The sequence below is a fragment of the Notothenia coriiceps genome, unplaced genomic scaffold, assembly GCF_000735185.1.
Source record: "Notothenia coriiceps isolate Sejong01 unplaced genomic scaffold, NC01 NC01_scaffold00033697, whole genome shotgun sequence".
Lineage (NCBI taxonomy): Eukaryota > Metazoa > Chordata > Actinopteri > Perciformes > Nototheniidae > Notothenia > Notothenia coriiceps.
Window position 1 is genome coordinate 402,362 of NW_011366398.1, and position 211 is coordinate 402,572.

The 211-nt window shown below is 64.5% G+C and overlaps 1 protein-coding gene across 1 annotated transcript in view; it reads left to right on the forward strand.

The window, feature by feature from the left end:
• LOC104961756 (kinesin-like calmodulin-binding protein homolog) overlaps window positions 1-211 on the forward strand; it is a 17,695-nt gene that overhangs the window by 10,864 nt on the left and 6,620 nt on the right. The window lies entirely within an intron of this gene.

The following is a 211-nucleotide window of genomic DNA, read 5'->3' on the forward strand; positions in this document are numbered from 1 at the left end:
AACCATGGCTTCTGGGGCTGGGACCATGGCTGCTGGGGCCGGTACCGGAGTCGGAACCATGGCTGCTGGGGCCAGAACTGGGGCCGGAACCATGGCTGCTGGGGCCAGAACTGGGGCCGGAATCATGGCTCTTGGGGTTCGGGCAGCTAACCCGGACTTGCGACTCCTTCTCTTAGGAGCCTTTTGGAGGCTCCGTGGACCTCCGAAAGCC